Genomic DNA, 12,564 nt, shown 5'->3' with positions numbered 1-12,564 from the left:
GGGTATGTAATCTTTAACTTTTTTTATGTTGATTTTTTGCTATTGTAATTGCTATATGTTATGCGTAGGTACTTTTCTTGTGAGTTCTGTACCTGCATTGGTTTTATTCGACTCGGGTGCGAGTCGGTCTTTCATATCTTTGGCTTTTAGTCAGAACATTAGTATTCCGAGGGAGGCGTTGAGTCGACCTCTGCGGGTTTCCATAGCAGATGAGCGTGAGGTATGTGCTACCGAGGTGATACGTGGATGCATGCTGGAGATCTTCGGGGTGGAGTTCCCGATTGATTTGATTCCGATCGCTATGGGGGATGTTTGTGTCATAGTAGGAATGGATTGGTTGAGCCATTTTAGGGCTGTCATAGATTGCGAGCTTCAATTGGTGACGATCCGAGATCCTAGTGGGGGAGCGCTGACGGTTTACGGCGAGGGGACTCGTGGTGGTTCGGTTTTCTGTTCGGCCGCTAGAGCGAGGCGGAGTTTGCAGCAGGGCTGCAAGGGGTTCATAGCCTATGTGACAAATGTGCGAGAGGCCGCTGGGAGGCCAAGTTCAGTGGATGAGGTGCCGATAGTGCGTGAGTTCCCGGACGTGTTTCCCGAGGAGTTGCCGGGTGTGCCTCCCTAGAGGCAGGTGGAGTTTCGTATCGATTTGGTTCCCGGGGCTGCGCCTATCGCCAAGGCGCCGTATCGGCTAGCACCGCCAGAGATGCAGGAGTTATCCTCACAGCTGCAAGAGCTATTGGGGAAAGGGTTCATCCGTCCCAATAGCTCTCCCTGGGGAGCGTCGATCCTTTTTGTCAAGAAAAAGGATGGTTCACACCGGATGTGCATTGATTACCGGGAGTTGAACAAGTTGACGGTCAAGAACCGTTATCCGTTACCGAGGATCGACGATCTATTCGATCAGTTGCAAGGGGCATCTTGGTTCTCCAAGATTGACTTGAGATCGGGATATCACCAGATGAGAGTTCGGGATGAGGATATCCAGAAGACGGCGTTTAGGACTCATTACGGGCATTACGAGTTCGTGGTGATGTCATTCGGGCTCACAAATGCACCAGCGGCGTTCATGGATCTCATGAACAAGGTGTGTAGGCCAATGTTGGATCGTTCGGTGCTTGTTTTCATTGATGACATCCTAGTGTATTCGAGGACCAGGGAGCAACATGCAGAACATTTGAGGGAGCTCCTCGAAATTCTGAGATCGGAGAGGCTCTTTGCCAAATTCTCCAAGTGCGATTTCTGGTTACGGGAAGTCCAGTTTTTAGGGCATCTCGTTAACCAGAATGGGATATTGGTTGAGCCAGCCAAGATTGAGGTTGTGATGAGTTGGGAGGTGCCGAGGTCACCTACGGAGATCATGAGCTTCTTGGGGCTGGCAGGCTACTATAGGAGATTTATCAGAGATTTCTCCAAGAACGCCGTGCCACTTACCAAGTTGACCCGGAGGGGTGTTACTTTCTCATGGGGTCCGGAGCAGCAAACCTCGTTTGAGATCCTTCGTCATAGATTGTGCGAAGCTCCTGTACTCGCACTACCGGAAAGGATGGAGGATTTCGTGGTGTATTGTGATTCTTCGATATTGGGGATGGGAGCGGTGTTGATGCAGAGAGTGCATGTGATCGCGTATGAATCGAGGCAGTTAAAGCCTCATGAGACGAGATATCCCACCCACGATTTGGAGTTGGGGGCTGTAGTGTTTGCCCTCAAGATCTGGCGTCACTATCTGTATGGGGTTCAGTGTACGATATACACTGACCACAAGAGCTTAAAGTACTTGATGGATTAGCCAAACCTGAATATGCGCCATAAGAGATGGTTGGATGTGGTGAAGGATTATGATTGTGAGATCCTGTACCACCCGGGCAAGGCTAATGTCGTAGCTGACGCTCTGAGCCGTAGGTCGGAGAGCGCCCCGATACGAGACATTTGTATGAGGTTGACGGTGATGACTCCAGTATTGGACACCATCCGAGGGGCCCAGGCTGAGGCTGCGAGACCAGAGAACCGAAAGCGGTAGCGGGTTGTTGGGCAGGTGTCGGAGTTCGTTACCGATAGTCGGGGGCTTATGACGTTTTAGGGTCAGATTTGGGTACCGTTTGTGGGCGGGACGCGTACCATTTTGATGGAGGAGGCGCACAGATTGAAGTTTTCGATCTATCCATGGGCCACAAAGATGTATCTGGATCTGAAGAGGGAGTATTGGTGGCCCTGCATGAAGAGAGATGTGGCGTGGTTCGTTGAGAGATGCCTAACCTGTCGTAGGGTTAAGGCCGAGCACCAGAAACCGCATGGTAAGTTGCAACCACTTGAGATTCCGGAGTGAAAGTGGGAGCAGATATCCATGGATTTCATCACCAAATTGCCGAGAACGGCAAGGGGTGTCGATGCGATTTGGGTGATAGTGGACCGATTGACGAAGAGCGCCTACTTTCTCGCTATTAGTGAGAGTTCTTCTGCGGAGAGGTTGGCAGAGCTGTACGTGAGGGAGGTGGTATCGCGGCATGGCATACCCATCTCGATTGTGTCAGACCGAGATGTGCGTTTCACTTCCAGATTCTGGAAGAAATTTCACGAGGAGTTGGGTACGAGGTTGCATTTTAGTACCGCATACCACCCACAGACCGATGGGCAGAGTGAGCGGACGATTCAGACACTCGAGGACATGCTTCGAGCATGTGTGTTGGACTTTGGCAGGAGCTGGGACGCGTATTTGCCCTTGGCGGAGTTTTCCTACAACAACAGCCATCATTCGAGCATCGGTATGCCACCCTTTGAGCTGTTGTATGGGAGGACATGTTGTACCCCTATTTGCTGGGGTGAGGTAGGGCAACGCGTGATGGGTAGTACGGAGATAGTGCTTCAGACGACAGAGCAGATCCAGCAGGTCAGGCAGAGGTTGTTGACCGCTCAGAGTCACCAGAAGAGTTATGCAGATAGACGTCGAACCGAGCTCGAGTTCCAGGTCGGTGATTATGTTCTCCTGAAGGTATCTCCTTGGAAAGGAGTGAACCGATTCTGGAAGAGGGGCAAGCTAGGACCCCGGTATATTGGACTGTTTCAGGTGATCGCGAGGGTGGGCAGGGTAGCATATCGCTTGGAGCTACCTGCGGAATTGGAGCAGATTCATAATACCTTCCATGTGTCTCAGTTGAGGAAGTGTATAGCCGACGAGTCGGCGGTAGTGCCGTTAGAGGACATTCAGGTGGATGCAAGCCTGAACTACGCGGAGAGACCAGTTGCGATTGTGGATCGAAAGATCAAGGTTCTGCGGAACAAGGAGGTGCCCTTGGTTTTGGTTCAGTGGCAACATCGGAAGGGGTCCGAGATGACTTGGGAACCGGAGCGTGAGATGCATGAGCAGCATCCGGAGTTATTTGCAGAGCGAGACTTCGAGGGCGAAGTCTAGTTCTAGTGAGGGAGAATTGTAACAGCCCGGATTCCCAGGTATTATTCATTTATTTATTTTGGTAATTTGTGAGGAGACTCGGCGAGTTGGAGCCTAGACTCGCCGAGTATGATCGCGGATTTGGACGCGCGTTCGCGTCCGGACTCGGCGAGTCCACGCTGTTTAATGAAACCCTAATTTCTCGGGTTTGAGGCATATTTGAAGGGCCTTATGGCCGTCATTTGCACTCATCAGTCCCCAGAGTGAAACCCTAGAGAAATTGAGTGATTCAAGTGAGGGAAGGAGCCATTATTGATCTTGGAGTTGTTGTCTAGCAAGGAAAGAGGAGATCTAGCCAAGAGGAAGCAAGAGAGGGGTGGATTCTTGAAGATTTGAGGTCTATAACATCACATCTGAGGTACAATCCCGAATCATTCTCTGTTATTGTGATGTTCATGTAGATTTAGGGCTTTTGAACCCATTTGTGGCTAGATCTAGTGTCCTCATGGTCCCTTAGCGAGTTAAGGTCCTGGATCTGGACCCATAAAGGTCCAGAGCACCTCATTACCAAAGCTTTATATGCATCCATGGAGGTTTTGGCTTGGGATCAATGTATTTGAGGCTAAAACACCATTCATGAGCTATTCAATGCTTGATGAGCATCAAGACTTGGACTTTACGTGGTCAATAAGCTTATGGAGACTGGATCTATGAGTTAGTGAAGCGGATCTGACCTTAGAAGGTCGTTTGGGGTTGTGCATGGAATGCACTCGCCGAGTCCATTCCCCAGACTCGGCGAGTTGGTGCGGGTTGTTCAACAATTACGAACCAGGGGTTGAGTAACCGAGTCGGGTGAGTGACTCGGTGAGTCGGAAGAGATTCAGAAGGATCGGGTTCCCGTAGGAACTCGGCGAGTCCACGCCAGACTCGGCGAGTCGGGTTGACCGTTGACCAGTGTTGACTGGTTTGACTTCGTGGTATTAGTCAGCCAGAGTCAAGTAGTATTAAGTAGAAATACGCTTGTGTTGTAGGAGGACGATAGCTCGGGAGATCGAGCACTAGTGGTTAAGAGATTTACGAGTTACCAAGACACGTAAGGTGAGTCTTCTCACTATACGTTACCTTGAGTGGTATTCTGGTTTGGCCAGAGGGTCTTATGTGCTATTTATGAGATTGTATGCTATGTGTTATTTGTATGCTATATGACTATATGGACCGGACCGGAGGGTACAACGATTCAGAACGGGCCAGAGGGCCCAATGAGCTATGACTTGACCAGAGGGTCCGACAAGCTGCGGGACTGGAGGGTCCCGCTGAGACATCTTGACCAGAGGGTCGGTTTTAGCCCCGAGTGGCGTATTTGTGGTATGTGGTATTTTGGGGAACTCACTAAGCATTATGCTTACAGTTGTTGCGTTTGATGTCTCAGGTACCAGCGAGGACCGTGGGAAGGCGGCGGCTTGACTCGTACACACTCACACCGATGGAGTTCACATTTGAGAGATCTTGGGAATTTGTTTTGAAAACACTGTTGTTTCGGATTTTAAATTATGATATGATATACATTTGGTGGTTTTAAAAATTAAAAATTTAATTGGGATTTTACGTTGTTACAAACATTCAGCTCAATGATTAGCTGACTTACATCGATAAGCCAGTAGCAATTCTGGATAAGAGAGTGAAGACCTTGAGGAACAAGGTAGAGGACTTGGTCAAAGTTCAGTGGCAATACCGAAAGGCTCAGAATGGGCTTGGGATCCCGAGTCTGAGATGCGCGAGTAATACCCTGGTCTGTTTCCCGAGGCTGACTTCGAGGGCGAAGTCTGATTCTAGTAGGGGAGAATTGAAACATTTGGTTTTCAGGTTTTTCCATTTTAGTTCTTAGTTTAATTAAAGTTTTGCATATTTAGCCCTTTATGACAAAAGCCTTGCATTTTAGCCCATACGTTGGGCGTATGTGAGGTACGCATAGTGTATATGATCAAGCCATGGAGCGCGGGATGCATGCTAGTACGCTGGGCGTACATATGGTATACGGGGCATACTAGTTCAACTTCTAAACCCTAAAATTAGGGGTTTGCCCATAGTTGTGTCTGTGATGACCAACTGGGTTTAGTTGTTATTATTTTGTTATATTGTTTATGTGTGACTGAGACTTCGAATAGTCTCCAGGGTTGTTGGTAATCCACAGGGCATGCTGTTTGCCCACTGGGACTGTTGATAGTCCCCAAGGTTACTGATAACCCATAGTTGTTTATTTATGCTGTGTTGTATGTGGTATTTTGGGGAACGGACTAAGATTCGTGCTTACATTTGTTGATTATATGTGTTTCAAGTACTTCTGAGGATCTCAGGAAGGCGAATGTTTGATTGTAACCACTCGCTAAGAGATATGTTACTGGGCATTTTGCAGCACTCTGATATTTTGTGATGATAATTTGTATTTGATACTTGTTTTTTTCCGATGACATGGTTTATGAACAATATTTTGGGTAATTTAAAGATGAAATTTTTTGTTTGAAATTTGAGGTGTTACACATTAATTTCAAGCAGTTGATGACATATATTATTTGTAAATTTAAGACTAAAACGTATATGATAAAATATAAGGTATGTTAGATTATTTCCAATTTAATTTTTTTAACAACTAAATTTTATAAAAATACAACACTAACAAGAAGCTAGTGAGAAAAATCAATAACAAAGAGTTTTACATAAGAGGATTTTTCATCCGTGGAAACCAAGAAATTTTACATCTACTACTCATATTAAAGAACAAATTAAAAGAATGTATAATGATACTTTAAAAAATATGACTCTTCTGCATCTTGAACGTTTGAAACGTGACACTGTTCCGATATTGCCATAACATCCCAAATAATCATGATACAAATAACCTCTACCATTTTCTTCTTTTTCTTCTTTATTCTCGATAGATCAATCCAAACAAGCAACTCCAATACATTATTAAACAACGAAAATGGAAGATCCAGCCACTTAAAAACTTTACCCCAAATCTTATTAGTTATTTCATACTTCATAAACACTTGATTATAATCTTCACTTTGAAGAGAGCACATAGGGCATAACATAGAATGAATATCAATGTCAATTTTCACCAAATTTTCTCTAGTCAGAATCCTATCACAAAGGACTCACCAAAGAAGCACATTAAGCTTTATAGAAACTAATCTACACCATCTAATATGGATAATGCCTTCCTGCAAAATAATACAGTCAATATGTTTTCTGGTGTTGCTAACTTCAAAACTCCCATCAATGCTAATAATCTACTCCCATTTATCTTGACTATACCTAAAATTCACTTGATTTAATAATTCCATAAGATTCGCCAATTGAGAAGTCGTACCTCCTCCTTCATGAAAAGGACGATGCCAAGAAAATTCCACCTCCCACCCACCACTTAACTGTAACACAACAATCCTTATTCAAATCCAAGGCATAAAATTTAGGAAACCTCATTGCCAACGTATCTTCCCCTAACCAAACATCATTCCAAAACTTTGTGGTACCCCCATTACCAACACGTTTTCGAATGAAAGAAAAAGGAATAACTTTCATATCATTCACTTTATTAGATAAACGAACCATAGAAGCCCACACTCTACCACCTTTCGGGTTAATAGAGTTTGAACCCATCCCACCATGGACTCCATGAATATTTTGGATCACTTTCACCCAAATATCATCAGGTTCATTAAAAAAAACGTCACCTTCACCTTATGAGAAAAACAATGTTAAAAGCTTTTAAACTACCAATATCCAACCCTACTTTATCTTTATCGTTTAACACTAGTCACCATTTAACCTGTGATATTTTTCTTTCTGATTCATTCCCTCCCCAAAAGAAACGACACCTCAAATTCTCTAAAGCATCCAACACCGACTCAGGCATTTTAAATAAGGACATACAGAAAATACCCAAGCTATTAAGCACAGATTAAATCAGAGTTAACCTACCACCCACCGAAAGAAGATTAACTTTCCAATTTGAAAGTCTTTTCTTGAATTTTGAAACCACCATGTCCTATTTATTAATTCTGATCATTTTCTCACCAACGGATAAACCAAGGTAATGAAAACGGATCAAGGCAGCCATACACCCAGTACCCACAACCATAACCTCCATTTGTGCATCAGTAACACCAATACCATATAAATTAGACTTTTGTAAATTAAATCCAATCTACTTAAACGAACAATAACATCCAACATTATTCTTTCTACACTTTAAAGCATAAACATTTAAAAAACAAAAAAAAAAAAAAAAAAAAAAAAAAAACCAAAAAAAACCAAAAAAAAAACAAAAAAAAAAAAAAAAAAAAAAACCAAAAAAAAACCAAATTGGTTATTAAGTAACATATTATCAAATCTATATATACAACATATTACATTGAAATTCTCATAACCTCTCAAACTAATAAAATTCCATCATTTATCAAATTTTTAATAATATATAACTTGGTTAGTTGATGTGAGATAAATACCAAAAAAAATTTATACCTAAATTTTACTCTTGTATAAACGTTTGATAATAATAAATGATTTTCAAAATTAATTAATAATAAGTTTCAATTATATAAAGTTATATATTAAATTACATTACCTAAGTATTTTAAATAACCGATCAGAATTTAAAAAATAGTCAAATAAATAATTTATAAACCACTATAACAAGAATTAAAACTAATACGAAATTAATTATTATATTTAATTTTACTTACGATTAATCCATGAGTAAATGTAATTAAATGATTTGATTTTAATATTTAATTATTATATGGTTAAAATTAAATAGTTAAAATTTTACATATGAATATAATATTAAAGAAAAACATTATTTCAACATATATTTGATGAAATAATAATTTTTAACAAGATATAGTTTTAAACTTTTAATTATATAATTTGAATTCGTGCAAAGCATGTATACTGGTCTAGTTTGATATTAATATATAAAAGTAAAGCGATCACACAAATATATTTATATTAATATCAAATGTTATATATATATATATATATATATATATATATATATATATATATATATATATATATATATATATATATATATATATATATATATATATATATATTAAAAAATTCTAAATAAATAAGATATATGTCAAATAAAGCTATAAAAAAAGAAATTAACTCTTAACATTATTTCTTAAAACATTGATTAGAATTTAGAAGTGAGAAAATGATATAAAATGCAGTCAAATCATATGTTGTGGTTATAAATGTTTTTGGTGCCATACAGAATTTCCCTTTAAAACATCGACCTAATAGTAAAGGACTGCCCAGTCAATATTGCATATTTATAAAGTTAACAAACCCTAGTGGCCCTCCAAGAATATCAAAATCCCAATCAAAACATGCAGTTTTAATTCATAAGATCAAAGATTCCCTTCATTATGTGTTTTAAAATACTAATCACACGTTCACCCCACTTGCTGACATTCATACTTATTGTATGGCAATCTTAGCATGAAACATGAAGATATACAAACGCATTGGCACTTGCTGCTTTTGGAAGTAACTTTTGTCTTATGATTGATCCTCATGCTCAATCAAGATTTAAGCCACTCTCTTAGAGCATATTATAATATTTTCAAACGTCTCTTTTATAAAATGGGGTACTTGAAACTATTTGAAAATAACGTGATGGAAAATGACATCTAAATCCTCATACGCAAAAGGGGATTGGCATAATGGAAGGTGCACGGTGATAAGTAGTTGGATTAGAGACTAATATTTTCTAATTAATCTTCTACTATCCATATTAATATAGCAACAAGTAGCATATATATATATATATATATATATATATATATATATATATATATATATATATATATATATATATATATATATATATAGAGAGAGAGAGAGAGAGAGAGAGAGAGAGAGAGAGGTTATAATGTGGATGAACAACTATAATGCAGACATGTGTATTCTATGAGAATTATTAAGAGAATAGGTTGTTTGCTAATGTGAATACATTCAACCTCTAACAATTATCGTCATTTTCATGCATTCTCACTAATTCTTATTCATTTTTATTCTCACGCATCGTTTTTTACTCATTTTCATTTTTACAGAATACGACTCAATAAACATTCTGACAACATTCTGACAAAATGAGAATAATAAAAAAATCTATAATAACCTTATAGACGATTTAATTAGGGAGAATCTGTGATAATGACAATAGTTATGTAAGATTAAAGTTATTCACATTACCAAACAACATATTTTCTTTTTCATTCTCACAGAATAGCACTGTGCACACGTCACAATAGATATCAATCCACATTTGAGCCTACATATATATATATATATATATATATATATATATATATATATATATATATATATATATATATATGATATTAATGGGTCACACTAACAACAACCTGATACAATTGATTATTTATTGGAAATTGGTTTTAATAAATCATCAATAAACTCTTATAATTAAATTGAAGATTATTTATTTCTAGGAAATAATAATTTTTATTAGCAAGTAACATTATATATAATTCATATGGTATGAATTAATAAGTCATGCACAACATATTCGACTAGATAAATTCTTTTATCTTTTACCAAAAAGTTAAAGTTATATTTTATAAACTTGGTTTATAAAATATAAAGTTTTGTCTTCTTCCTTTTATTATTTTATAATATAAGAGTCAAAAAGGAAGTGTATATTTTTTTTATTATTTCAATGAGAGAATGACTCTTTGATTATTTAAATAAGAGTATGACTTTTTGAATATTTAAATAAGAGAATGACTCTTTGATTATTTAAATAAGAGTATGACTTTTTGAATATTTAAATAAGAGTATGACTTATCTTAAGAAGCATGGGTTTTTGATTTATTTAATAAAAAGTAATAAGAAGCATGAGTATGGTACATGCTATATATATGTGAGAAAGACTTTTACTTTGGTGGTGCTTCTCTTCTCCCCTCAAAACCATAACATGCACGATGCATGGGTTTCTTTCTCACTTTTGATCATCTTATAAACATATTACTTGCTTTTGTACTCTCTTGAAGTTTATACTTTAGTTATGAACTTCAAGCTTAAGAGGTAAGAGTTTTAGACTAGTGTCTACATCAAGTTGGCTTCTTGTTAGTGTCTCAAAGGTTCAACATTCTCCGTCAACTTCCAAGCCTCCCCTTGAGGATTCAAAGTCTACAAAGGTTGTTAAATAGTTCTTCCTATTTGTTGTTTGTTTCTTTCCAAACTTTGCAAGAAGATCCTTGGTGGGTATAAGCTTCATTTATGTTTATTCTAATTTTAAAGTCTTCCATTGCTCAATCTTATGTTTTTGAAACTAGATTTAGAATAAAAACCCAACAATTGGGATTAGAGCCACCATGTAAGTTTGGTTAGATTTTTTGATTTTTGAAAATCTTGGTTTTTGGAGAATATTGATAACTTGGTTTTGTATAAAAACAAGTTCATACATATTTTCTTTGACAACTTTATGGTTGTTATTTTATGTGACAAAAGTTTTCATTCATATTTTGTCATTTTTTTTAGAAAAATAAAGGTTGTTTAATGTTTATGTTGATATCTATGATGTGCATAAACTAGCCATTGACCATTGTGTTTGTTGTGTTGTGTTGGTTGTTTATAAAAATGGTTGTAATTATTTATTTATTCATATGGTATGTAATAAATTTAATAGATTAGTTTTCTTGGTTTATTTTTTGAAAGTAAGAGTAGTTTTTAAAATTAATTTATTTCTACAAAAATGTAACAAGAAATGAAGTTTGGAGTCATTTTTGAAGACCAAAGAGAAATTTTCATGATTAAGAAACACGTTGAAAGTTAGTGTCAGTTTCTGAGAACTGTCACTAATGTTGTTTCTTAAGGGTTGTTGGACTTTTAGCGACAGTTGCTGAAATATTGCTTTCAAGAAGCTTTTCCAATCTTTTGCAAACAATGAGTGTTTCCTCAAGTGGGAGCTTCTACAACAACATTACAAGAATGTTTTTTGGTCCCTTAAAATGTCCCTATTGGAATGGACTTGATATTTTTGTGTTGACTCACAAAAAATGTCATTAATTGGTTATGTTTGTGCACATATAATTTTATGCATGTGTTGTTTATTTTATGAAATTATTATGTGTGGTTGATAAATTAATTTTTCACATGCTAAGATAATTTTGGACAAAATAAACATCATATGGAGTTTGGTTTTCAAAATTTATAATGTGAACATAAGATATACCAAGTTATTGGTTTAAAATAAAATCCGGTTTTATAAAAACGTTAATAACGTCAAATTTTGAAATACTCAAATATAAGTTTTAAAATGGTGATTTTTATAACTTATAAAAAACTCCAAATATATAAGTAATAAAATGAAGTTTTATTAAAAAATTATAAAAGGTTCAAGTGCACTAAAAATTAATACCGGTTATTAAAATTGAATCGCATTAAATTATTAAAAAAAACTAGCTTTTATATAGAACCTTTAAAAGTGATTTTTATTTTGAAAATTGGTACCGTGGTTTATTATATACATGTAATAACCATGATATCATATGTTTTTAAAACTAGAATTATAAAACATATAAAAGACCTTTTTACAAACCTCAAATGTATGCAATCATTTTTTAAGAACACTCACATATCTCTTGTATGCACTAGTTAGATAAATGATACATAACCGTTTAGTGTTATCTTTTGATAGTCGGGGTGTCTTTGTGATTTCTATAACCAATTTATAGGCTGATTACACATGTTTTTCAAATTGGGCGATTTGATCAGAAATCTTTTATGAGAAATGATACCTAAGAAAGAGAGTTTCGAGGCATAGATGAGAGCAAACATGTCTAATTAAATTTGTTATTAGCGATCCCATAAATCTTGGAATTATGTAGTAAGACATAACTGGTAATCGATATCTACCGGATTGAATTCAAGTGGATAGGATGAAGGATACCTAACCATTTATTTGTGTTGCAACTTGGATCCTAGACTTTGATAATTAATGATTTTGGAAACTAAAAGGGTATTAATTATTACAGAGTTTAAATATTGAAAATACTAAATCAATTTTGTTAAAATTTTGTAGTTAAATAATCCATTCTCATTACCATGAAATTGTCATTTTCTTTAATGATTTAATAAAA

The sequence above is a fragment of the Lactuca sativa genome, chromosome 8, assembly GCF_002870075.4.
Source record: "Lactuca sativa cultivar Salinas chromosome 8, Lsat_Salinas_v11, whole genome shotgun sequence".
In the NCBI taxonomy this organism is placed as follows: domain Eukaryota; kingdom Viridiplantae; phylum Streptophyta; class Magnoliopsida; order Asterales; family Asteraceae; genus Lactuca; species Lactuca sativa.
This window is presented reverse-complemented; position numbering follows the sequence as displayed.